The 26,644-nt window shown below is 45.3% G+C and overlaps 2 long non-coding RNA genes and 1 pseudogene across 4 annotated transcripts in view; all 3 read left to right on the plus strand.

Annotated features, from left to right (window-relative positions):
- Positions 1-301: 301 nt before the first annotated feature.
- LOC129050362 (protein WWC3-like) lies at positions 302-10,069 on the plus strand (annotated as a pseudogene).
- Positions 10,070-11,083: 1,014 nt separating this feature from the next.
- On the plus strand, positions 11,084-14,350 carry LOC129050401 (uncharacterized). The gene is made up of 4 exons (XR_008513991.2): positions 11,084-11,453; positions 12,309-12,391; positions 12,741-12,862; positions 13,591-14,350. It is a non-coding gene; the product is annotated as an uncharacterized LOC129050401 (long non-coding RNA).
- A 6,263-nt stretch (positions 14,351-20,613) lies between these two features.
- Positions 20,614-26,644, plus strand: part of LOC129050385 (uncharacterized) — a 47,920-nt gene continuing 41,889 nt past the window's right edge. For all 3 annotated transcript variants that reach the window (XR_008513965.1, XR_008513963.1, XR_010137370.1), the window contains exons 1-3: positions 20,614-20,721; positions 21,307-21,409; positions 24,695-24,819. This is a non-coding gene — a long non-coding RNA (uncharacterized LOC129050385). The remainder of the gene's footprint in view (positions 20,722-21,306; positions 21,410-24,694; positions 24,820-26,644) is intronic.

A 26,644-nucleotide genomic window follows, 5' to 3' on the forward strand; every position in this document is an offset into this window, starting at 1 on the left:
TTCTACCTGGTCACTCAAGAGTGGAGCCAGTTTTCAGTAGGAACTCAATTTAGATTCTATTAATTTGGGATTTGAGCTAATAGAATTCAGGTTGGGTTAGAATTTCTGAAAAGCATTAAGAAAAAAGTTAATAGCCTTGGACTGGGCTTGGGTAAATTCCCTACAACAAATCACTTCCCAGGGCTGGTCACTGTTTGCCACTGGATATGCTCTGCTGGTGTCATCTCTGCCCCTGGGGTCCTCTGTGACTTAATAGTGTCCTGGTGCTTGTGAGAGTGGGTTCCAAGTTACAGCTCCAAAGCCCAATGAGGGATGTATTTTGAACTCACTTTTAAACTCCCTTTGAAAACTCTCAGCTCCCCATCTTCTGAAAAAGATGGGGTTTTTGAGGATATCGCCCTTGATAAGCATCAGATAGGATGTGAGTATCACAGAAAATTGGGGAAATGTTTTTCAGTAGTAAAGGAAATTCCTGTTTGTTGGTAATGTGCCTTGGCTTTAGGGTCAAGCCAGCCTGACCGAACTTTGAACTTGTGTAGCAGAGGCAAGCTACTGTATATGAGTTTCTTCATCTGAAAAGCAGGGATACAACCCAAAGACCAGTAAGGAATGAGGCAGTGCATACAAAGCAGTGTGCCTTTCTATAAGCCCCTCAGTGGAACTTCAGAATTGCTTTTTTTTTTTTTTTTTTTTGAGACAGAGTCTCGCTCTGTCGCCCAGGCTGGAGTGCAGTGGCACAATCTCAGCTCACTGCAAGCTCCAACTCCCAGGTTCATGCCTTTCTCCTGCCTCAGCCTCCCAAGTAGCTGGGACTACAGGCACCCATGACCACACCCAGCTAATTTTTTGTATTTTTGGTAGAGACAGGTTTCACTGTGTTAACCAGGATGGTCTCGATCTCCTGACCTCGTGATCTGCCCGCCTCGGCCTCCCAAAGTGTTGGGATTACAGGTGTGAGCCACCACGCCTGGCCCCAGAATTGCTTTTTAAACATTACTTTCATGTGTACAAGCTATCAAAACATTTTCCTTTAAAATTAAAATATCATAGGTAAGTGGAATCTTAGAACATTCTACTCAAGAGTTTATTACACGTGTTCTCAAACATTTTGGTCTCAGAACCTCCTTCCAATGTTAAAGTGCTGTGGATTCCAAAGAGCTTTTGTTTGTGTTAGTTTTTTTAAAGTTCTTTTTTCTAACTGTTTTGTTTTGTTTTTCATTTTTCCCCACCCAGGGACCTGTCAGTGTTTACGTGGATTTTTATCTGTCAGTATTTACTAATTTAGAAGTTAGCCCTGGGGAATTTTTTAAATATTTATTTATTAAAGATAACAATAGGACTGGCACAGTGGCTCATGCCTGTAATCCCAGCACTTTGGGAGGCCAAGGCAGGAGGATTACTTTAGTTCAGGAGTTTGAGACCAGCCTAGGCAACACGACAAAACCTCATCTTTACAAAAAATACAAAAGTTAGCTGGGTGTGGTGGCACGTGCCTGTGGTCCCAGCTACTTGGGAGCCTGAGGTGGGAAGATGACTTGATCCCGGGAGGTGGAGGTTGCAGTGAGCTCTGATCCCACCACTGCACTCCAGCCTGCACAACAGAGCAAGGCCCCATCTCAACAAATAAAAAAAGACAATAAAAACTTTATTATGTGTTAATATTGGTAATATTTTTATGACTGATAAAAATTTTTGAAACAAAAAACTGTAGTGAGAAGAGTGGTATTATTTGCCCTTGCTGTCCATCTCTTTAGCATCTGGCTTGCTAGAAGGCAGCTGCTTTGACCCTTGGTGCATTTGGCCAGTTGAGATGGGGTCATTTTGACTGAACACCTGAAGACCGTCTAGCTGCCTACTGAATGCCGTTGGGAAGGAGGGGACCTCATGGGACCCCTGAAGGAGTTTCAGGGATCTGCAGGGGTCTTTGAGTCATGCTTTGGAAAGCATTGGTTTCAATATATGATATTGAACTTGAAAGTGGGTTGTGTCGTGGCTCATGTACAACAATGCTTGTACTCTGTTGCCAGCTGGCCTCTGCATGGCACCATTTGGAATTTTGTTTGCATCAAGAGAAACAAAGGCTCATCAGAATTTCTGGCATGTGGTTGAAACTCATAAACAAACTCAGACTGGTTTGTCTTCCTTATCCTAAGTTGGTGGCACATCTGTTTCCTTTATGGGTGATAGCAGCTCTTTGTCGATCACGTGTCATTTGCCATACATTATTTTATCTATGCAGCATCAGTTCCCTGAGCTGGAGATTGTGGACTCCATTTTTACAGGTAATGAAACTAAGGGCTCAGAGAGGGTGAGACATTTGCCTAAGGCCACACAGCTTGTGAGTGACCGGCCAGGTGGGATTCTCTGAATCCCAGGCTGCTGTTGCACACTGTGTCTGGTTTCCTCTCACTCCCACCTAGCCAAGCTCTTCAGACCCCTTCAGCATGTCCCGTTCCCTGTTGGTGGAATGAGGAAGGTATTAAAGGGGCCTGTGGCCACACGTCACAGTGTCATTTCCATTTGTAAACCAGGAGTGTTTCCTTCTAGAGGTGAACATATTTATTCATGGAGTTGTCCAACAACTGTTTATTGAGTGCCTATCCATGGTAGGCTCGATTCTAGGTGGTGGGCTTTACTGCAGTAGGAACAAATTTTATTCTAGAAAATTACTAAGTAGAAAAAAGTAGAAGGAAGGAAAACAAAAATACCTCCAACCCCATAACCTGGAGATGGCAATGGCTGCTATTTTGTTTCATTTGCTTCTAATGTTTTAACTGTATAAATTTAGAATGATATTTGTTCTTGTCTAGAAGGTGGCCTAGTATGAGGGAATCTGATTTGTTCCAAGGAATTTGAACAGATGACTGCGTGCTCTGCATTTGAGCTCATCTGCTAGTTATCTGTCCTTCTGCTCACTTCACCCTCCTCCTATCCATCCAAGCAGCCATCCCCAGCCACCCACCCAGCCACCCGTCCAGCCACCCATCCAGCCACCCATCCAGCCACCCACCCAGCCACCTACCCATCCAGCCACCCACCCAGCCACCTACCCATCCAGCCACCCACCCAGCCACCCACCCAGCCACCCATCCACCCAGCCACCCATCCACCCACCCATCCAGCCACCCACCCTCCCAGCCACCCATCCAGCCACCCACCCACCCATCCATCCATCTAGCCACCCACCCATCCAGCCACCCACCCATCTAGCTACCCACCTATCTGTCCACCTGTAGCTCACCCACCCAGCCACCCACCCACACATTGACCCATCCCCGTGCCCACTCCTCTTCTCAGGCATCCCCTCCCCCATGCACTGTGCCTGGTGCTTTCACAGAGTAGCAGGCCCTGCTCAGGGTGCCAGGGATGTGTGATCTTGGCCCTTGTGAGCTGGGTGCTTTGAGAATGGGGGGTCATCGCAACCTGATTCAGTTGGAGGGAATTGATAGTGGAATGTCTTGTTATGAAAATATTCTCCCTGTTTTTTGAAATGTACTCATCAACTGTTTTCTTACCTACAGGATTCTGCTTCAGGAAAAAAGGAATTGTCTACTTATGCAGCTGGAAGAAGCCACCCACTTAACATCCTACCTCCAGTCCCAGTTAAAAAGGTAGGTTACTTTCAAAGAGAAAACTGTATTTGTTCATAGTGTTCCAATGACTGGTACGTGAACTCGTTTCTTGTAGCTTGTTTTTCTCCTGCTGGAGCTCGACCTGAAATGTTGTTAACACAGAATGGATACATTATATGTGTAACATGCTACTGCTGTATGACTCAAGGAATATGGAGAGAACCACATTTGGCTTCAGGGTAAGAGGCCTGAAGTCAAATGTATTCAAGGATTTTGTAACCTAATTAACAGTTTCAGGAGTGTACATCTATACACATGCACATTTTTCTTTTGAGTTTTTTTTAAAAAGCATATGAATTTTTTAAGCTAGTAAGATTTGGCTGCTCAAGAATGGCTCTGCGCACATTCTTCAGCCCTTACCATATGGTAGAGTGCAATGTCAAGGGCCTTAGATGTATCATTTTCTCAGATATTCCTCCTAACAATGCCCGAGGTGGGAACTGTTCTCACCCCAGCCCCAGTGAGCCCATGGGAGCCCAGAGGGGATGAATGGCTTAAGCAAGTGTACCTGGCTAGTAGGTGTTCCAGCCAGGACTGGGACTGGGACTTGGGCACGGGTCTCTGCTGTTGCTGACTTGACTGCTCTCTGCTACTCTTTCCGTGCTCACAGGGTGAGCAGGGGTGGCTGCCCGGCCATCTCAGATGGCCATGCTGTCTCATTTCAGCCTGTGTGCCAGCACCCTGCCAGTGTCCTCGGAGAGCAGCCGTGGTCTCTGGCCTCCAGCTGGGGCTCCCTGAGCTCGGTCAGCTTCATGGACATCTACGGCCTCCCGCAGTACGAGAAGCCCATCGCTGAGGGCAACCAGCTTCTACACTTCCACCTCATTCCCTTCAATGCGCTGGGGTGAGATGCCCCCTTTTCAGAGCCCCCAGGTCCCTCCGGCTTCCACAAGCAGAGGTGGTCCCGGACACACCCCAGTCTCTGGCGTCGCTGTCCTCCCGCTCCTCCCTGTCCTCGCTGTCGCCCCCAAGCTCACCCCTGGACATGCCCTTCCTCCCTGCTGGCGGGACTCGCCACTGGCGCAGCTGGCGGACAGCTGGGAGGGACCAGGCCTGGGGGCCCTGGACACACTGTGGGCCCACGCCTCAGCTTTGGGGGACGAAGACTTACCAGGCGTGGCGGCCCTTGAGCCACACGGGGTCCCTGGGGATGGGGAAGGGTCGCACGAGCGAGGACTCCCACCAGCTGGCGCTCCCCTGGGTGGAAGTAAGTGCGGACGCGGCCTCCTGCGGGGCAAGGGTTATGTCCAGGGAGGAAACTGTGGGGTCCAGAGTGAGGACGGCTGGCTTTCCAGGTCCATGGTGAGCTCTACGTTTAGGAATATTGATGTGATCGGGAAGAGCACACACCTGCTCTTTCTGATCTGTGTTGGGGAAAGATCATTGAAGTTGACAAAGTTGTCTTTCCTAGGTATTTGGCTTGTTTTCAAAAAATACTTAATTGTTGAAAACTAGGGTAAGAACCACACAGTCTTCCACATTCAGAGGCTGCTAGAGATGGATTAGGGCCTTCGTGACCTTTGCAGCATGCCTGCTGAGATGGAACCGTCAGTGTGTGCCCGCCTGAGACCATTATGCCAACAGGTGTCTGCTTGTAACTAGTGAAAATCTCGACTTCTTTTGTTGCTTTGACATCTCTGTATCTTTTATAGTTTTCAAGAACATAATTCTATCAAATGTGGAAGTGAAAATAATTGGGTAATTTCAAAAGACATGCCTGTACGTATCAGTCATTTCTACTGAATTGGTTTCTCTGGTGGTTCTTCAAATGGAAAAACACAGAACTCCGTGGAGCCTCATCCATTCAGATGGTGTTGGTTCAGCTCCTCCTTGGAGCTGGGGTCTTTCTGCTTGTAGCCTGCTTGGAAGACCAAACTGCTATTGAAGGGAATATTGATCCCATGTGCTTTTGTGAGCCACCCATGGCAACTTTATCTTCCTTTGGTTTTAAAGAGGATCAAGAACAAGGTCTCCCGTTCCTGAAGTTCAGCCCATTTAATTGACTTTTATTTGCACAGCAAAAATGTTTTAAATGTTCCATTGAGGCAAACACTAGATAATTTGTGCAGCATAGTGGATCTCAGCCAGGGGTGTTTTTGCCTCCTGCCCCTGGGGAACACTTGGCAATGTCTGGAAACATTTTTGGTTGTCACAACTAGGGGATGGGAGATGCTCCTGGCATCTGGCGAGTGTAGGGACTGTAGGCCAGGGATGCTGCTAAGCACCCTACCATGCACAAGGCAGCACCCCCTCTCCCTCGAGAATGGTCCAGCCCCAAATGTCAAGAGGGCTGAGGCTGAGAAACCCTAGTCACATACCATGGAGTATTTATGCTTCAAAGGGTACAAATAAAACTAGAGAGCAAATCCAGTGTGGTGTAGTGGAAACAGCTTCAAACTAGCACCTGGGAGACCAAGCTTTTGTTCCCTGCCCTGTCCACTTCTAGCTGTGTGACCTTGAACACATACCTGGACTGAGTCTCACCTTTTCCACCCTTGAATGCAGTCAACTCTGTGACCCCCTCCATTCACCACCATTCTGTTACCCAAGAGATAGATGGATTGGTGGATCAATAGATAGGTTCATCACTCTATAAAATAGTAGTCTGTTGGCACTTACCTGCGTAACCAGAGGCCATCATGTCCTCAGACTGCCCCATGGCTTTTTGGCATCTCTATTTTGGTGTCTGCCCCTGTGTTTGCAAACACATTTTGGTATCCCCAGATATATTGTTTCTGAAGTCCATACATGCAGGTATCCTTCATTAGCTTTGTTCCTCTTTATAACCACACGTTGATTGCTCCATGTTTATTCTGTTCAGTCAAAAAGGAAATATCCAATTAGGACTTTTTTCTTAGTCTCCTTCCTCTCTCCCACCACCTTCTCCTTAAGGGATTGAGAGTCCAGAATGTCGGTCTAGTTAGGCATGAAATCTGCACAAGGCCCAAGGGCCACTTTGGGACAGAGGAGAGACAGAGTGGGAGAGAGAAGCGCTGACTTAATTTCACATCCTGATTTCTTTATTTTTTCCTTTGTTTTCCGTGGCAGATGCTATAATGGTCGAAATTTCTCAGACTGGGAAGTATTTGCTTACGTGTGTAGACACTGCCATCTCGTGGTGGAGTCATATGTCATTCGTGATTATTACTTGTATTACACTGCCATCTTGTGGCGGATTCGTATATGACATTGATGATGAATTCTTGTATGGCACTGCCATCTTGTGGCGGATTCGTATATGACATTGGTGATGACTTCTTGCACGGCACTGCCATCTGGTGGCGGATTCTTATATGACATTGGTGATGAATTCTTGTATGGCACTGCCATCTGGTGGCAGATTCTTATATGACACCGCCGATAAATTCCCGAGTGACACTGCCATCTGGTGGTAGACTCTTATATGACATCGGTGGTGGTTTCTTGGGTGATACTGCCGACTAGTGGTAGCTTTTTATGACACTGCCATCTGGTGGTAGTTTTATACGTTACATCTATTACATTGTTTCAAGGACACATATATATTATGTTGTTCCAAGGACACATTTATTTGTGTCCTTAGAAACTTGACATACTTGACCCTGCTGGGTGTCCCCAGAGGGCCGGGTTGTGTAGCCAGCTTCAGGCATGGACACTGGGGGGCTCCTCGCCTCCCCTGCCCCATCATGTATCAGCTGTGCTGGGAACATTGCGGTCTAAGTTCGTCCCCCAGCAAGTCTTAATAAGACAAAATTTTTGTAAGATAAAAATCAAGGTTGTCCAAACTTGCAAACCAGCCTCTGAATGATTTTTTCCTTGTGTTTTCAATCAATTGGAGGAAACAGAAGGCAGGTCAAAGGAGTGGGGCAATACACTGTGGTCTTTCATGCTATTTACGTTTTTGTTACAGTTTTGTCTTCCCTGCATTTTAAAAAGTCAAATGTGTTGTGATTATGAAATACTTATCTATTTTCATCTACCCATTAGTATTAGCTAATCAAAACCTGTAAAAATCTTGACTTTGCTCATATTGATGTTTTTATGATACTGATACTCCATTTAATGTTGTTGGCTTAAATTCTGCAGTGTTTTCACTTTGTGCTTTTTTTTTTTTTATCTGTTCTCATGCGGCTCGACAGAAGTGCTCACTGTAAGTGGCCTTGGGAGTCCCCTTGCTCAGTGTTGTTGCTCAGGCCCCAGGCATACCTTTGTGCTGTGGATGGATGTGTTCAGGATGGCTGGGGTGTGGCCAACGAGGGTTATCTTATAGCTGCGCTTCAACACAACTTAGCAATTGGCCTTATCATTATCTCATTGTTAATATTCATGGTGGCTACAAAAGCTGTTTAAGAACTTTCCTAGAAGCTTTCGCTGTTCATTCCCTGTATGTGTTTGTTTCTGGAATGTAATGGCGTTCATTGCTGTCATATGCCACCTGGCAGCTTTGCTATGCTGTGGTTTTACTATATTTTCTTCCTTTTTACCTAGCAGTGTTCACATCCTTGGCTCTTAGTGTCTGTCTTGAATGATGAAAAGGGAGTAAAGAGATTTTCACATGAACATGGGGAAGATTTGACCCTTCTCTCCCTGGCACTGCTCGTGAGGGCCCACCTCTGTCCCTTGAAGCCCCAGGGCAGGCGTCCTGGGTGTGGAGCGTGGAGTCTGTGCTTTTTCTCAGCCGGGGCAGTTGCCGATGGGACTTCCTCCTGGCAATTCCTACTTCCACACACCCTGTGGGTCCAGTGACTCAGCCTGGGCTTCGAGGATTAGCTCCTTCATTTCTTTCCTCTCTGCATTGACTTCTATGGTGATGATGAGAGAGAAATGTGGCCAGACTTGTGCCTTGGGCTGGGGTGGTTGCAGTGCTTAGCCTCGTTACCTGGTGCTATTTCCTTTCAGGCATCTACAGCTGAGTCTGGGGACCACGCGTGTCAGGGCTGGGAATGCAAATGGTAGTGGTGGTTTCCTTCGCTGGGGGTTGATGCAGTGGATGGAGAGTGAGGGCCAGGGGTTTGGGTCCTTCCACGTGGTGGGGATAAAGAGGAGAGCTGGCGTCTGGAGTCCTGATCTGTCTGAGAGGCAGTGCCTCCGGCCACCCCAGGATGGAGGCCAGCTTCCAGCCCTGGCTGATGGGGGAGAAGCAGTGAATTCCCCAGATGTGGCATGGCTGACCTTTGGAAGATTCACTCAGCCTCCACTTGACCTTGCAAGGCCAAAGGCCACAGCCCCATGTGCTCCGTGTGCTGTTGAACATGTTCGTATTTCATTGGCATGGATGATAGTTTGGTTGAAAGGAGAGACGGTCACCAGTGGAGTCAGTTTAGGAAGGCACAAAGTCAACCCTTTCCGTTTCTAGAACTTAGCCAAAGAAAAGTGCAGAGACGGAAGTGGTAGCTGGCTTTGAGTGACAGTGGAGTGCCCAGCTGGGGCTTCCAATTTGATTCCGTGTTCCAGCCGAGTGCGCCCCTCCAGAAAACAGACTCCTGGGCTCACAGGTGCATTTAGCGTGGGAAGATTATATACACGTTTGTATTGGTTTTGTTAAAAGGAACTTATTGCTATGAGGAAATGGGTAGAAACAGCTGATGAAATGTTAAAAGGAAACATTTCAATGGCTATTTTTGGCTCTTGAATAAAATAGATGTGAAAGATAAAAATAAGCGTGCCAGGAATAGCAGCGTGCTAACCTAGAAGGGCGGCTGGAAGGCTCCTGCCTGCGGTCACTGAGACGGCCAGGCTTGAGCCCCAGCTTCCTCCCCCGGGGCCGCAGGCCTCCCAGGTGGTGTTTTCAGAGGATGAGTGTGGGTTCAACTTTGTCCTCTGCTTTGAAGGTTGCTAATTTTTCTAGGGTTTATTTGGATGATTAAAGTGTTTTTTTCTTGAGTATAAAAGCAGTATTTGTTGTATAAAACATGGGAAATATCCGACAGCATAAAGAAGGCAGTGAAAACCATGACCTCTTGGCGAGCGCCACTGCTGTTCCCATCAGGCTAATGCTGCTTTCCTGTCTCGTGGGTGTGCGCAGCTTTCAGAAAGTGCCATTTGAGGGGCTTCTCACCATCATCTTATGTTCTGTGTGTTCATTAAGGGGGTGGAAATAGATTTATGAATCCAAGAGGTAGCCAGAAATTCATTTCTTCAATTTTCCAATGTGAAAAACAACTAGAGTGCAGCAAGTCTCCGTGTGTGTGTCCCAGTGAGTCTCTGGAACACTCAGTGACAAAGTGTGTGCTCCAGCGTCAAGGACCCCGGTCCCCGGTGCTGTCATTTCCTGACCCTGTGTGTGTCCCTTACTTGCAGCAGTGCAGTGACTCTTTGAGAAGACAGTGCCAAGAGGTTGGAGAGGAGGGTACGCTGCATCTCCACATGCCTGTTGGATTATTCACTAGCCAGCGACAGTGGGGTGTTTGAACCTCTAACCAAAAGGTCTGAAGCCAGTCTTACTATTTCGTTCTCCGTACACAGAATCACCTGTGTTACTGCAATCACAAAAAGATTCCGTACTGAAACTTTCATGCATTGACACTTTGTTTATTTTTCCAGGGGTAAGATATTTTTCTAGTTTCTTTCACGTTTGGGTGATTGGGTTTTAGAAAGAAGTCTTTCTCTCTGGCCTTGGGGGCATAAGGCTTGAGTCTGATGGAGCTCAAAAAGGAGAATCAATGTATGCATCTTTTTATATATTTTTTATTTTTTTGAGATGGACTCTTGCTCTGTCACCCAGGCTGGAGTGCAGTGGCACAATCTAGGCTCACTGCAACCTCCACTTCCCAGGTTCAAGCGATTCTCCTGCCTCAACCTACTGAGTAGCTGCGACTACAGGTATGCACCACCACACCTGGCTAATTTTTGTATTTTTAGTAGAGACGAGGCTTCATCATATTGGCCAGGCTGGTCTCGAACTCCCGACTTCAGGTGATCTGCCTGCTTTAGCCTCCTAAAAGTGCTGAGATTACAGGCATGAGCCACTGCATCCCACCCAGGAAGCGTCTTTTTTAAATTCATTCAGTTGTCGCCAGACTGTTTCACCTACAATATGTTACTCTATTTTTTTTTTTTTTAGACAAAGTCTCACTCTCGCCCAGGCTGAAGTGCAGTGGAGCTGCCTCGGCTCACTACAACCTCCGCCTCCTGGGTTCAAGCGATTCTCATGCCTCAGCCTCAGTATGTTACTCTATTTTTTATTTAGGAAAAGAGTTGGTAAACTTTTCTTAAAGTGCCAGATAGTAAATATTTTAGGTTTTACGAGCCATAAGGTCTCTGTCACCTAATAGATGTACCCAGTACAGAATTTCTCACTTTAATTTCCAGTCCTTTGTGCTATCTGCTGGTTTCATTGTGAGCTGCAAGGAAATAGAGAGCTGGAGGATTGAAGCTTAGTCTGAGAAGTTACTCTATGAGAGAAGCAAACCCCAAAGGTAGAGTGGAAACAACAATTATAAGAGGAAATGCGGCCAGGTGTGGTGGCTCAAGCCTATAATCTCAGCACTTTGGGAGGCTGAGGGGAGCAGATCACCGGAGGTCAGGAGTTTGAGACCAGCTGGGCCAACATGGTGAAATCCCGTCTCTACTAAAAATACAAAAAATTAGCCAGGTGTGGTGGCATGTGCCTGTAGTCCCAGCTACTTGGGAGACTGAGGCACAAGAATCACTTGAACCCAGGAGGTGGATGTTGCAGTGAGCCAAGATCACGCCATTACACTCCAGCCTGGGGGACCGAGCGAGACTCCGTCTCAAAAAAAAAAAAGAGGAAATGCAACAAGACACAGCCTGTGGAACCTGCCAAGAAGAAGACAAAGGAAGGAGACTGTCTAGGATTGAGATCTGATTTGTGTGAGGAGGGTTAGTGATGGAGGGAGATAAGGGGCATGATGTGACAGCATAGGGACCTGTTTTAATGAACTGTGTTCATGGGGAGTTTTGAGAGATGTTGGGATGGAATTATGACCTTGCCACCTCAATAATTAACTAATTTGTCGGGCGCGGTGGCTCATGCCTGTAAACCCAGCACTTAGGGAGGCTGAGACGGGCAGATCATGAGGTCAGGAGATCGAGACCATCCTGGCTAACACAGTGAAACCCCGTCTCTACTAAAAATACAAAAAGATTAGCCAGGTGAAGTGGCGGGCACCTGTAGTCCCAGCTATTCGGGAGGCTGAGGCAGGAGAATGATGTGAACCCAGGAGGCGGAGCTTGCAGTGAGCCGAGATCGTGCCACTGCACTCTAGCCTGGGTGACAGAGCAAGACTCCATCTCAAAACAAAACAAACAAGAAAACTTAACTAATTTGATGGGTTTGTGTAAGTCACCACCCTGCCCCCACTTTGAGACAGAGTTTTGTTCTGTTGTCCAGGCTGGAGTGCAGTGGCACAATCCTAGCTCATTGCAGCCTCGTACTCCTGGGCTCAAGTGATCCTCCCGCCTCAGCCTCCCAAATAGCTGGGTGGGACTACAGGCACTTGCCACCACACCTGGCTAATTTTTTAACTTTTTGTAGGGACAGGGTCTCGCCATGTTCCCCAGGCTTGTGTTGAACTCCTGGGCTCAAGTAGTCCTCCTGCCTGTGCCTCCAAAAGTACTTGGATTACAGGCGTGGGCCACTTTGCCTAGCTGTTTTCATCATTACTTTGAAGAAAAATATATACTTTGATATTTTGATCATAAAACATGATAAGATTTTGTTATTTTTTTTTTGAGATGGAGGCTAAAGTTCAGTGGTGTGATCTCGAGGGGTTCAAGCAATCCTCCTACCTCACCCTCCTGAGTAGCTGGGCCTACAGGTGTGTGCCACTACACAATTTTTGTATTTTTAGTAGAGATGGGGTTTTTCCATATTGGCCAGGCTGGTCTCGAACTCCTGGCCTCAGGTGATCCGCCCACCTTGGCCTCCGAAAGTGCTGAGATTTCAGGCATGAGCCACTGTGCCCGACCTGTAACAAGATTTTTTAAAGGACATACCCAAAATTCCATTTTTAATCTTTCAATTTTTTTCTTTTCTTTTGATCCATAAAGCAATTGCGTATATATTAAATCTTATTCTCCTGCGTTTTGCCTACATGACATACACTTTTATCTTATTGGGATAATGACATATAATCAATTATATATATTATTCTTTTGTTTTTACAGATAGGGTTTCGCTGTGTCATTCAGGCTTGAGTGCGGTGGCACTGTCTTGGCTCACTGCAGCCCCTATCTCCTGGGCTGAAGCCATCCTCCTGCTTCAGTCTCCCATGTAGCTGGGACTACAGGTGTGTGCCACCACAGGCAGCTATTTATTTATGTTCAGTAGAGGCATGGTCTCACTTTGTTGCCCAGGCTGTTCTTGAACTTCTGGGCTCAAACCATCTGCTCACCTTGGCCTCCCATGTCTGTTATATTTTTTGATAATTCTGTTTAGATGTACAGTTCTCAGTTTTTTAGCATGAGACAATAACACAACCATATGACACTAAATTGATGAAGTGTTTATAAAGTGGTTTTGAAATTCATGTGGTAGTGCCAATTATATAATATTCTGTTGAAATGTCATTCTGATATTCTACATAATCCACAGAGATGTTGTTTAAAATGCAGGTTGAGCATTCCTAATCTGAAAATCTAAAATGCTCCAAAATCGAAATCTTTTTGAATATTGACATAATGCCACAAGTAGAAAATTCCACAATTGACCTCATGCAATGGGTCAGTCAGAACACAGGAACACAGCACAGTTTATTCAACATCCCCCAGGGAAAAACTATCCTTCCAGCTCCCTTCAGCTTAGATGTATCTTTTACGTGCATGGCCGGGTTTTCCCATGCAATTATAGCCATAAAAGGTGATGAAATGGCACACGTGCAGGCTGGATGCACCAACAGAAAGTTTTCCAAAATAACCCACATGGGGCAAAAGCCTCCTTGCATTATTCATTGTGTTTTGAAATTAAAAACAATTTTTTTCCTGCTTTGTGGTATAAATCTTTTGTTGAACTTTTCAGAAAGCCTGCAGATATCCCCATGGATAAGAGTAATAAGAAAAGAGGAAGAATTTATGTTTATGTATAGTGCAGAAAGTAAGTCAGGCTCTTGGAGAAACTAGACAGTGGTGTAAGTGTGAAATATCTTACAGAAGAGTATGGTGTTAGAATGACCACCATGTATGATATGAAGAAACAGGAGGGTAACTGTTGATGTTCTGTGCTGAAGGTGATTAACAGAAGTTAATGAAATATAGAAAAACACCACATGAAGCTAATAATGAAGATCTCCATTGTGTATTGAGAGTGGATCCATCAGCAATGCAGTGAACACATGCAACTTACTGTGCACTAATCATGAAATAAAGATATATCATGATGAACTGAAAATTGAAAGGAACTGTGAATATTCAACAGGCTGGTTGCAGAAATTTCTGAAAAATCATGATATTAACATTTTAAACATTTGTGGTGCTAGGGCTGGGCATGGTGGCCCATGCCTGCAATCCCAGCACTTTGGGATGCCAAGGCAGGCAGATCACCTGAGGTCCAGAGTTTGAGACCAGCTTGGCCAACGTGGTGAAACCCCGTCTCTACTAAAAATACAAAAATTAGCTGGGCGTTGGTGGCGCGTGCCCGTGATCCCAGTTACTCGGGAGGGTGAGGCAGGAGAATCAGTTGAACCCAGGAGACGGAGGTTGCAGTGAGCTGAGATCATGTCATTGTACTCCAGCCTGGGCAACAAGAGTGAAAAAATCTCTCAAAAAAAATAAAAAATAAAAAATAAAAATAAAAAAGATTTGTGGTGATAAAGCATCTCCTGATTTTTTTTTTTTTTTTTTTTTTTTTTTTTGAGACAGGCTTTCACCATATTGGCCAGGCTGGTCTCGAGCTCCTGAGCCACTGCACCTGCCCTAAAGGCATGAATTTCTTACCAGTTCATTATTATGCTAACAGAAAGGCATGGATATCTAGTGACATCTTTTCTGATTGGTTTCACAAACATTTTGTAGCAGTAGTTGGTGCTTATTTCAGGGAAGCTGGACTGGATGATGACTGTTCCTCCTTAAAACTCTTCAGCTCATCCTGCAGCTGCAATTTTCTCAAAAATAATGTTTATGCTGTGTGCTTTCCCTGAAGTGTGACTTCACTGCCATGTGACCAGGGAATCCCTAGATTGATGAAGAGTAAACATAAAAACACTTTCTTGAACAATACGCTGGCAGCTGTGAATAGATGTATGGGCGTGAAAGGGTTTCAAAAGGAGTGAAGGATGCCATATGTGCAGTTGTCAGTGCCTGCAACACAGTGACTAAAGGTACAGCTCTGCATGCCTGGCACAACTTCTGACCTTCAACTGTATTCACTGATGATAATGAACAAGGTGGTGATTTCGATGGCTTCTTCAGGAAAGTGAGAAAAATATGTAACATCCTTACATATGCAAAAAATATACCTTCAGTTTGTCAGTAAGCTGGAAGAAGCGGATAACAAGAAAGCTTTTAATATCGACAAAGAGGCTCCGGTTTCTTCGTTCACCCATGGTGATAGAGCTGACATTGATCTGAATCAGGGTGATTGTGATAATGACGACATTAACACTGCAGAAAAAGTACCTATAGATGACATGGTTAATGGTATGTGACGGGTTTACTGAAGGACCAGAACAGTGTTCATTCATAACAGAAAAAGAAATCATGTCAGTTTATAAAATGAGAGCCTTGGGCTGGGCACAGTGTCTCACGCCTGTAATCCCAGCACTTTGGGAGGCCAAGGCGGGCAGATCACTTGAGGTCAGGAGTTCAAGAACAGCCTGGCCAACACAGTGAAACCCTGTCACTACTGAAAATACAAAATTAGCTGGGCCTGGTGGCAGGTGCCTGTAATCTCAGCTACTCGGGAGGCTGAGGCAGGAGAATCATTTGATCCTGGGAGGCGAAGGTTGCAGTGAGCCGAGATCACACCACCGCACCCCAGCCTGGGTGACAGAGCGACACCCCATCTCAGAAAATAAATAAATAAATAAAAGGAGATCCTTCTAGACAATACTCGTTGTTAATGAGACAGATGACTTTAGAGGAAACATTTTAAAAAGCCATCCCTCAGAATGCCTCTTTATTCCTAGAGGACTCCCTGGAATTCTTATCAACTGCTTCTGATGATGTTTCTGCTTACTTTTTTTTTTTTTTTTTTTTTTTTTTTGAGAAGGAGTCTCACTCTGTCGCCTAGGCTGGAGTGCAGTGGCACGATCTCGGCTCACTGCAAGCTCTGCCTCCCGGGTTCACACCATTCTCCTGCCTCAGCCTCCTGAATAGCTGGGACTACAGGCGCCTGCCACCATGCCCGGCTAATTTTTTGTGTTTTTAGTAGAGACGGGGTTTCACCGTGTTAGCCAGGATGGTCTCGATCTCCTGACCTCACGATCTGCCCACCTCGGCCTCCCAAAGTATTAATTTTTTTTTTTTTTTTTGAGATGGAGTCTTGCTGTGTCACCCAGGCTGGAGTGCAGTGGCCTGATGTCTGCTCACTGCAAGCTCCGCCTCCCAGGTTCACGCCATTCTCCTGCCTCAGCCTCCCAAGCAGCTGGGACTACAGGCGCCTGCCACGATGCCCGGCTAATTTTTTATAATTTTTTAGTAGAGATGGGGTTTCACCATGTTAGCCAGGATGGTCTTGATCTCCTGACTTTGTGATCTATCCGCCTCGGCCTCCCAAAGTGCTGGGATTACAGGGGTGAGCCACAATGCCCGGCCAAGTATTAAATTTCTTATTTGAAAAATCTCCCCTCTCCAAAGATCTCCCAGTGTTTCTGCAGAGGTCTCTACTTAGGTAAAGAGAAGAAGCAATTCTCGGCCGGGTACAGTGGCTCACGCCTGTAATGCCAGCACTTTGGAAAGCAAGGTTGGTGGATTCCTTGATCCCAGAAGTTCAAGATCAGCCTGGCCAACATGGTGAAACCCCATCTTTACCAAAAATACAAAAATTAGGCATGTGTTGTGGAGTGCACCTGTAGTCCCAGCTACTCGGGAGGCTGAGGTAGAAGGACCGCTTGGGCCTGGGAGGTCAAGGCTGCAATGAACCAAGGTGGTGCCACTGCACTCCAGCCTGGGGAACAGAGTGAGACCCTGCTTAAAAAAAAAAATTATTTGTGAGGGTGAAATTTAAATGCCTTTGATTGTGCATAGCTATCAGTTATTCCTTGTTTTAATATTTAGTTTATTTGAAATATAACACATATAGAAATGTACATAAAACAAAACACAGGGCCAGGCCCGGTGGGTCAGGCCTATAATCCCAGCACTTTTGGAGGCTGAGGCAGGCGGATTACTTGACGTCAGGAGTTTGAGACCAGCCTGGCCAACATGGTGAAACCCCATCTCTACTAAAAATACAAAAATTAGTCGTATGTGATGGTGCATGCCTGTAATCCCAGATACTTGGGAGGCTGAGGCAGGAGAATCGCTTGAACCTGAGAGGCAGAGGTTACAGTGAACCAAGATCGCGCTACTGCACTCCAGCCTGGGCAACGGAGTCAGACGCTGTCTAAAAAAAAAAAAAAAAAGTCTGGGTGTGGTGGCTCATGCCCGTAATCCCAGCACTTCGGGAGGCCAAGGTGGGCAGATCACCTGAGGTCAGGAGTTCGAGACCAGCCTGACCAACATGGAGAAACCCCGTCCCTACTCAAAGTACAAAATTAGCTGGGCGTGGTGTTGCATGACTGAAATCTCAGCTACTTGGGGGGCTGAGGCAGGAGAATTGCTTGATCTGGGAGGCGGAGGTTGTTGTGAGCTGAGATCATGCCATTGTACTCCAGCCTGGGCAACAAGAGCGAAACTCCGTCTCAAACAAACAAAAAACAAAACAAAAACAAAAAACACAGTGTAACATGTTATTATAAAGTCACTGTTCAGGGACCAACTTGCCCACTCCTGTGCCTCTAGAGGGAAGCTCCCTCCCACTGTTCTTTAGAGTTTTATATCTTAAGCACAGGAGTCAACAAACTAGGCCTATGCATCACATCTGGCACCCAGCCTTTATTTTTTTGAGATGGCGTCTCACTCTGTCACCCAGGCTGCAGTGTGGTAGCACAATCTCAGTTCAATGCAACCTCCGCCTCCCGGATTCAAGCAATTCTCCTGCCTCAGCCTCCTGAGTAGCTGTGATTACAGGTACGGGCCATCATGCCCGGCTAATTTTTGTATTTTTGGTAGAGACGGGGTTTTGCCATGTTGGTCAGTCTGGTCTCGAACTCCTCATGTCAGGTGATCCACCTGCGTTGGCCTCTCAAAGTGCTGGGATTACAGGCATGAGCCATGATGCCTGACCCAGCCTTTTTTAAAATGAAGGTTTTGGCTGGCGTGGTGGCTCACGTCTCTAATCCCAGCACTTTGGGAGGCCAAGGCGGGTGGATCACCTGAGGTCAGGAGTTCGAGACCAGCCTGGCCAACATGGTGAAACCCCATCTGTACCAAAATACAAAAATTAGCTGGGCGTGATGGCAGGCACATGTAATGCCAGCTACTCAGGAGGCTGAGGCACGAGAATCACTTGAACCCGGGAGGCGGAGGTTGCAGTGAGCTAAGATCACACGATTGCACTCCAGCCTGGGCAACAAGAGCAAAACTCCATCTCAAAAAAAAAAAAAAAAAAAGGATGTCCTTTTTTGTCTCTCAACCCCGTGTTTTATTTTTTTTTATTTTCAGACAGGGTCTCGCTCTGTTGCCCAGGGTGGAGTGCAGGGGCCCGGTCTTAGCTCACTGCGGCCTCAACTTCTCTGGCTCACATGATCCTCCCACCTCAGCCTCCCAAATAGCTGGGACCACAGGTGGGTACCACCATGCCCGCCTAATTTTTGTATTTTTTGTAGAGATGGGATTATGCCATGTTGCTCAGGCTGATCTCGAACTTCTGGGCTCAAGTATCTCTCTGCCTCCACCTTCCAAAGTGCTGGGATTATAGGCATGAGCTACCATGCCCAGCCCTGCTTTAATTTAAAGTGTATTACATTTGATATTAGTACAGCCCCTTCAGCTCTTTTTTGGTTACTATTTTAATTGTATCTCTGTATACTTTGACTTTCAATCCGTTTCTGTATTTAAAATATTTATCTTGTAGATAGCACATTGGTGGATCATATTTTGTTTTTTAATCCTTTCAGCCAGTCTGCTTTTCTTTCTTTCTTTTTTTTTTTTTTTTTTTTTTTGAGACAGAGTTTTGCTTTTGTTACCCAGACTAGAGTGCTATGGTGCGATCTCAGCTCACTGCAACCTCTGCCTCCTTGGTTCAAGCGATTCTCCAGCCTCAGCCTCCTGAGTAGCTGGGATTACAGGTGCGTGCCACCAGGCCTGGCTAATTTTGTAATTTTAGTAGAGACACGGGTTTCTTCATGTTGGTCAGGCTGGTCTTGAACTCCTGACCTCAGGTGATCCACTGCCTCGGCCTCCCAAAGTGCTGGGATTACAGGCATAAACCACCACGCCTGGCCAAAGTGGTGTATTTTTTTTCTCAGGAAATCTATTCCATTCTTTTTCCAGAAACCAAATTTGTACAAGTTAACTAAAATAAATATTTATACTCTAATTTTTTTGTTCTGAGGTCTTATTGAGTTTTTAGAATTTTATCTTTACATGTTTAGAAAAATTAGAAAATATAGATAAAACATAACCAACAAAATAATAACATCTTTCCTTCTGTTCAAAGTTCATTACTATTAGCCGAGTGCAGTGACTCACACCTGTAATCCCAGCATTTTGGGAGACTGAGGCGGGCGGATCACTTGAGCCCAGGAATTCGAGACCAGCTTCGGCAACATGGCAAAACCCTGTCTACAAAAAATACAAAATTAGCCAGGCGTGGTTGCACGTGCGTGCAGTCCCAGCTACTGGCAAGGCTGAGGTGGAGAACCACCTGAACTCAGTAAGTCAAGGCTGCAGTGGTGCAGCCTCTGTCCCCCAGGCTGGAGTGCAGTGGTGCAATCTCGGCTCACTGCAACCTCCGTCTCCTGGGTTCAAGCGATTCTCCTGCCTCAGCCTCCCGAGTAGCTGGGATTACAGGCATGCGCCACCACACCCAGGTAACTTTGTATTTTTAGTAGAGAAGCGGGTCTCATCATGTTGGCCAGGCTGGTTTTGAACTCCTGACCTCAAATAATCCACCTGCCGCGGCCTCCCAAAGTGCTGGGATTACAGGCATAAGAAACCACACCCGGCCGGTATTTTTCTTTCTTAGAGGCAGGATCTCACTCCCACGCTGGAGTGCGGTGGCACGATCTCAGCTCACTGTAGCATTGACCTCCCAGGCTCCGGCGATTCTCCTCTCTCAGCCTCCCGAGCAGCTGGGATCACAGGTGTGTGCCACCACACCTGGCCAATTGTTAAATTTTTATTTTTATTTTTTAGAGATGGGGTCTTGCTATGTTGCCCAGTCTGGCAACATGGGATCCTCCAACTCCCGGCTTCGAGGGATCCTCCCTCTTCGGCCTCCCAAAGGCTGAAAATTACAGACATGAGCCAGCATGCCCAGCCTATATTGTTTTATATTTCTTCAATTTTGTTTTGTGGTCGCTGGAGGTCTGTTTCCTTCTTGGATTCCCTGCACAGTGCTTCCACAGCTGCTCCGTGTAATCTGCCCAAGACTTTTGCTGTGTTCAGTTGAACACACAGGAGGAAGCTCTGCAGGCCCAAGCGAGCCGACCGCACAAAGATCTGTTCTCATACCCAGGGGAGCTGGTCTCCCCACTCGACCCGCGCCCTGGATAGCTCCAGTTTGTGTGAGCGCGACCACCTGCCGCCGCGTGATTAAGAGCGCTCTGGGCCAAGCAGTCTCCCGTGGGAGTGCTGGCGTGCGGAAATCCCGCCTTCCGGCGCCCGCTGTTGGCCTTGGCGCGGCCAGGGCGCTCCAAATAGGAAGATAAACGGGATTGCTGGAAGCGGGAGAGTCGGGAGGAGCGGCGAAGGGCTCCTCTTCCCCATTGGCTGCGCCCGCGGAGCAGCGTCGTTGCGATTGGCCGTACGCGGAGGGCGGCTGTCCCGCGTCGGCCCGCCCCTCGGGCCGCGAGAGACTCCGGGATCGCGGGCGCCGGCTGAGCCAGCGGCTCCTGGGAGGCTGCGTCCGCACGTCGGCGGGGCGAGGCCACTGGGCCCTGCGCGTCAGGTCCTGGCCTGGGGCACCTGGGCGGCCGGTGGCGGGGGCGGTGCGGGCGCGGGGCTGGTGGGCGGCGGAGCCCGGGAGGCGGGCGTGGACGCGCTGACCGCCCGCGGCGCAGCCTCGGGCCTCTCTCCATCTCTCAAGTGGTGGCGGCTGTGGGTTTTTCTGCAGGCGATCCTTTTGAGTGATTTGTTTCACGCACGCGCCCTGCTGTGGGGTAAAGCGGCAGATTCATGCTGCTGTCATTTGTCGTTAAAACGATGGGCTTGTGTGTACCTTTTGGATTTGAGGGCAGGGAGATGACATTGTGACTTGGCTTGCTGTGACCGTCCAGTCTCAAGGTCTTGTCAGCATGGTGCAGAAACTCGGCACACCCTGCCTACCTTGGAAGGAGGCTTTCCCTTCCCCACCTCCCTCTCCCTCCATCTCTTCCCTCTTTCCTTCTCTCCCTTTCACTCCCCTGCCCAGCTCTTCTCTCCCCCCTTTCTGTTCTGTCTCTCTCTCTTTCCTTTTCTGCATTAAACCTTTCGGGAGTGTCTTTGTAAATTATTAAAAAGCGTTAGGTCTTCAACATGTATGTTTACTTTGCAGGCCTGAGACCTGGGAGGAAGCTGGAGAAAAGATGCCCTCTGAATCTTTCTGTTTGGCTGCCCAGGCTCGCCTTGACTCCAGATGGTTGAAAACAGATATACAGGTGGGGTTTGACATGTGTTTTTGTTGGTGTGTTTCTGCTTCCATGTTTAAATTTCTCATGTAAGGCTTTTTTTAGGGTATGTAAGGGGAAGTCAGTTGTATCTTGCTATATTGAGGAGCAGGTTTGTTTCCTTTAACTTAAAATGTTAACAGTCTTTATGGCTGTTTTTGTAGATCGTGCAAGGCTGCCTTTTAATTAGTTTCTTGCAAGTGCACGAAACTTGAGATCTATTAATAGGCAAAATTTTTTTCCTATTATTACTGGTTAAGAAATCTGCCACACTCCTAACCATATCATGGTGACTGTTGTTTGTTACTGACAGTTTTTGAGCTGTTGAGTTAACTGTGGAGGGGAAAATTGGAGAAGTAAGTTGCAGTAATTATGGCCGCTAGGAACTCACTCATTATGAGGCCTTGTGTTTGTGTTTCTGGAGAGAGGAGTTAGTTCATTTGAGCTGTTTGTTTTGTATTTGTAACTCCTTATTAAGAGGAGTGCTCAGATTTTCACATCAAGAATATGAAGAAACAGTGTTGGCCTTAGGTCCTAATTTTTTGATTTAATGAGGTAATTGCAAGCTTGTCAGGACGTTATTAAATAAATAACAGTAATATTTCGATAGACAATTCTTTACACGTAATCTACTTTTATTTGGAAATAGCTTGGAAAAACTACTTTTGGAACTCCTTATCAGCAGCAAAAAGAAGTGTTTGAAATATTTTGTGTGTGTCTGTGTATTTTCCTACTCCCTAAGGTTAACCATTTTAAGTATTAAGTAATCTGCCTTGACTGTTCATCAAAAGTGGTGTAGGCTGTTAAGCAGTAGTTGATCATGGATACTTACACTGAAGTGTTATTGCCCCTTCCTAATTTTTCCTTTTGTTTTTAAACAGGTATTGAGTGTTGGTAGATATGAGAGTCCAGTGTTTAGAACTGTGTTGTGTGGCCGGGCGCAGTGGCTCACGCCTGTAATCCCAGCAGTTTGGGAGGCCAAGGTGGGTGGATCCCCTGAGGTCAGGAGTTGGAGACCAGCCTGACCAACATGGTGAAACCCCGTCTCTACTAAAAATACAAAATTAGCCAGGCACAGTGGTGTATGCCTGTAATCCCAGCTACTCGGGAGGCTGAGGGAGGAAAATCGCTTGAACCTGGGAGGCGGAGGTTGTGGTGAGTCAAGATCACGCCATTGCACTCCAGCCTGGGCAATGAGAGCAAACCTGTTTCAAAAAAAAAAAAAAAAACTGTTGTGGATGATGGGATTGTTATTCATATTCATGTGTAATGTTACATAAGACAGAGCACAGAGAATTGGGTCAAGAATTGGTGTAGTTACTCTTTGGGTTTGCTTCTCTTTAAACATGTCCTTTGATTTAGCTATAATGGTCTGTTTTTGTCATTTTAAGTGGGTGGGAGAGGTGAGAGATGAGTACTTTCATATTTCTGAAATCCTGAGATTCAGGCAAAGTTGTTTTAATAATTGTTTTTATATTAGTGTCTATGTATTTTGAGAAACATTTTAGAGTAAAGGACTTTACCTAATAAAATTTTTTTCTTAATAGTTGTAATTTAATAACTGCTAAATATGAGTTCTAGTGTCTTGATCTAAAACCAGTTTAATGCTGAATTGAGTTCCTATGATGGGTTAGGCAGATAACCCAGGGAGGCACATTTATGTCTTAGAGGGCCTGTTGTTTTGATTTATTAAGTTTAATACACAGTACTTGGTCCTTGTTACACATTTCCAATATGATTAGAAAGTCTTTTTTTTTGAGACGCAGTCTTGCTCTGTCACCCAGGCTGGTTGCAGTGGTGCAATCTTGGCTCACTGCAAGCTCCGCCTCCCGAATTCAAGTGATTCTCTCCACCTCAGCCTTCTGAGTAGCTGGAATTACAAGTGTGAGCCACCATGCATGCCCGACTAATTTTTGTATTTTTAGTAAAGACGGGGTTTCACTGTGTTGGCCTTAGAGGGCCTGTTGTTTTGATTTATTAAGTTTAATACACAGTACTTGGCCCTTGTTACACATTTCCAATATGATTAGAAAGTCTTTTTTTTTTTTTTGAGACGCAGTCTCGCTCTGTCGCCCAGGCTGGAGTGCAGTGGCATGATCTCGGCTCACTGCAAGCTCGGCCTCCCGGGTTCACACCATTCTCCTGCCTCAGCCCCCGGAGTAGCTGGGACTCCAGGCACCCACCACCATGGCCGGCTAATTTTTTGTGTTTTCAGTAGAGACGGGGTTTCACCGTGTTAGGCAGGACGGTCTCGATCTCCTGACCTTGTGATCTGCCCACCTCGGCCTCCCAAAGTGCTGGGATTACAGGCGTGAGCCACCGCGCCCGGCCTCTGCTTACCTTATAAAATAAAACAGGATACAGTAACCTTTTAATCAAAACACAGCATCATAGATGGAGACGCAAAGCCCGACGTTGTTATTACTGTTTTTTTATCAGCCGGTACAAGTATTCTAGTGATGGTACTGTGCTGCGTAGCTACCCTGAACACACTACTTTCTCACTGTGTTAAGGGTATGTCATATTTTTACTGTTAAGTACTTATGTGTGAATAAGTGTAAGGAAATGTTTGCCTATCAGTAGCATATAAATTCAGAGGCAGGAATGATGGTAATGCCAAACAACCACAGATATTCCACGTGGGTGGCTGAGATAATGACACTTTTGCTTTCTTACGGTTCACTGTACACAAACTTTGTGTAATGTAGAAAATAAATATTTTGTAAAATTACCTTCAGGCTATGTGTATAAAAGATGTATATAATACATAAATGAGTCTGGTGTTTCAACTTGGGTCCCATCCCCAAGATAACTTATTATGTAGATGCAAATATTCCAAAATATGAAAAATTCTGAATCACTTCTGATCCCAAGCATTTCAGATAAGGCATACTTAACCTGTAATTCAAGATGTATTTTACCCGTTTACCTGATCTAGATGCTATATTTTTGTTAGGTGTATATTAGCTTTATATGTACAGGCGTCAGTGACTATAAGACCTGGCTTTAAATTTAACCTTTTCCTTAATATTGGATGGGCCCCATATATTCTGTTGTATGTGTATATAAGGTAACACAAGTCCTTTTGTCTCCCCCAGTTCCTTTTGCATATGAGAAAACATAAGCCATTTTGTGCCTCTTGCATCATAAGCCATAGTCTATTTTACTATGTGGTTTCCCATCTGGTTACTTTTGGGAGTACCAGATGGTCTCATAAAAACAGTGGGTTTTCCTGAAACTTTTTGATTAATATTGAACTTGTTTATCATCTTTTAGCTGTGCAGTCAGAGAAGAAATGCCTTAGGAAGCCAAGCAAGTGGCTTTTGGAATATACAGAAGAATATGATCCAATATTTACTCCTAAGAAAAAACAAAAGAAGGTACAGGAGCAGGTGCACAAGGTGTGTTGCAAAATTTCGGCAAACTTTCACTGGTCCTTAGGAAACTACAATTTTATCTTCAGTGTCATACTTTAACTTCATGAAACAGTAATTTCCTTAACTGGGATCTTGTTTTTTATTCTCAGCTTCTAGCACAGTACTTAGGATTTAGTGGTTATTCAGGAAATATATAAATGAGTCTACATATTATATTTCTTTATGTGTATATTTTTTCCTCTTTGTCTTCAAAGAGTATTTAATGACTTAGGAATATTGTTATGATTTTATCTTAAGTAAAAATATAGGATATAAAGTGAAATATATATAGTCTGACCCTAATTTCAAAAATAAATACATCTTATTTGTCTTATTTTTTAATTCAGTTGTTTTAAAATGAAGTATTTAAAGTAGAGACATTTTGACATTCTACGCCTACATAGGTTAATATGTAGTTAAAAAATGGAACATTTTCCTTTAAAATCAATTTAACAGACTTACATCTTATATAAGATCTGTTTATCTGACATCAGCTGCCTTTCAGATTTCACCAGTTATCCCCTAACCTTTACCTTTGGATTATTCATACCAGGTCTCAGTCTAGGACTACTCATTGTAACTGGTTGTTATGGTTCTCAAATCCCTTTGAATTCAGAGCAATCTCTTTTTCCTGATCAAGATCATGTCTTTAAGAGAGTGACATGTAAAGTTATCTACTTCTCTATATTTGTGTAATTGCTTTCTCATAGGTGTCACTTAGATTTTCTCTATCTCCTGTTGTCTGTGAAGTGGAAGATAGAACCTATCAGTTTGATAGATTGAAGTTGAACATTTTTAGCTAGACTATATCAGAGATGATAATGTGTAACATATTGCATATTGAGGGTTTTAAAAAAAGGAATATTTTATTCCCATCAGCCATTCCCCGACAGTTTGTTTTTTCTTTTTTAAAATTGAGACAGGGTCTTGCCCAAGCTGGAGTGCAGAGATGCATGAACACAGTTCACTGCAGCCTTGACCTCCTGGGTTTAAGCAATCCTTCCATCTCAGCCTCCTGAGTAGTTGGGACCACAGGTGCACACTACCACACCTGGCTAATTTTTAACAACAAGTATTTTGTAGAGGCGATATCCCACTATGTTGCCCTTGCTAGTCTGGAATTCCTGGGCTCCAGTGATCTTTCTGCCTGAGCCTCCCAGAGTGTTGGGATTACAGGTGTGAGCTACCACGCCCAGCTTCCCTGATGGTTTTTTGAAAACCCCAGTTGAAGATCTTTACCTATATTAATAATTTTATTAGAGGTTACAAAATGAAGACTTTCAGATTTTATTATTTTCTCTATTTTTATTAAGTGATAGTCTCTTTCATTAACTGGACTCTATTATTGTCCTGAAATACTTGAAAGGCAGAATAAGTGCTTCTTTCTTTCCCATTAATTACCAATTGTAACATTAAGGAGTTCATTAGTAGTTGTTTTAATTGGAGACATTAGAGCAGTCTTTTTCCCCTGCCTTTGAATAATTGTTGTGGACTTATCAATATTATGCTTCAGTGTATCTCAGTCAACTTCATTTTTTTCTTTATTTAATTTTGGTTAAATATACATATATATAAAACATTTTATTATTTTATCTTTTTTTTTTTTTTTTTTTTTTTTTGAGAGAGAGTCTCACTCTCGCCCAGGCTGGAGTGCAGTGGTATGATCTCGGCTCACTGCAAGCTCCATCTGCTGGATTCACACCTCCTTCTGCCTCAGCCTCCCGTGTAGCTGGGACTACAGGTGCCCGCCAGCACGCCTGGCTAATTTTTTGCATTTTTAGTAGAGACGGGGTTTCACCATGTTAGCCAG

This window comes from Pongo abelii, chromosome 16, assembly GCF_028885655.2.
Source record: "Pongo abelii isolate AG06213 chromosome 16, NHGRI_mPonAbe1-v2.0_pri, whole genome shotgun sequence".
Taxonomy (NCBI): Eukaryota; Metazoa; Chordata; class Mammalia; order Primates; family Hominidae; genus Pongo; species Pongo abelii.